Below are 686 nucleotides of genomic sequence, written 5' to 3' on the forward strand. Positions count from 1 at the left end.
GTTTTTCTATTTGGAATCGTTTTAGGTCTAATTCCTATTACTTTGGCTGGATTATTCGTAACTGCATATTTACAATACAGACGTGGTGATCAGTTGGACCTTTGATTAATTAACATACCTTTTTTTGACTGACCCCTTTAATTCTTAAATTTTTTAATTTCAATTTATTTAATAATTTTATTTAATAATTTAATCCAAGGAGGTCAAATTCGAATTGCTGTTCAATTTTTTTCAGTTCGGTGTAATTTTCGACCTAAGAAGAGCGGAATCACGCTCTGTAGGATTTGAACCTATGACATTGGGTTTTGGAGACCCACGTTCTACCGAACTGAACTAAGAGTGCTTTCTTATCATAATAAATAAGACTGTAAAAAAGAGGATTCTTTTATTTTATAACCCCAATACATCGCACAACTATACTATCATATATCATATAAAATATGAGAAAACGATAGATTATGTATGCTTAATTTTAATCAATCTAAAACGACTCCCTTGTTACTGTTCAAAGGAGAAGTAATAGGTAGGGCTGACAGGATTTGAACCCGTGACATTTTGTACCCAAAACAAATGCACTACCAAGCTGCGCTACATCCCTTTCAATTGGCCTACAATGTCATTGTAGAGAATCCCTGTCTTGTTTTCCACACCCTTATTTCATCTATTGATATACAAAACGGATCTTT

At 33.1% G+C, this 686-nt stretch overlaps 1 non-coding gene across 1 annotated transcript; it reads right to left on the bottom strand.

Annotated features, from left to right (window-relative positions):
• Positions 1 to 269: 269 nt before the first annotated feature.
• TRNAW-CCA (transfer RNA tryptophan (anticodon CCA)) lies at positions 270 to 343 on the bottom strand. Its single transcript has one exon. It is a non-coding gene; the product is annotated as a tRNA-Trp (tRNA).
• Positions 344 to 686: the final 343 nt, after the last annotated feature.

This window comes from Gossypium hirsutum, unplaced genomic scaffold, assembly GCF_007990345.1.
Source record: "Gossypium hirsutum isolate 1008001.06 unplaced genomic scaffold, Gossypium_hirsutum_v2.1 scaffold_553, whole genome shotgun sequence".
NCBI classification, from domain to species: domain Eukaryota; kingdom Viridiplantae; phylum Streptophyta; class Magnoliopsida; order Malvales; family Malvaceae; genus Gossypium; species Gossypium hirsutum.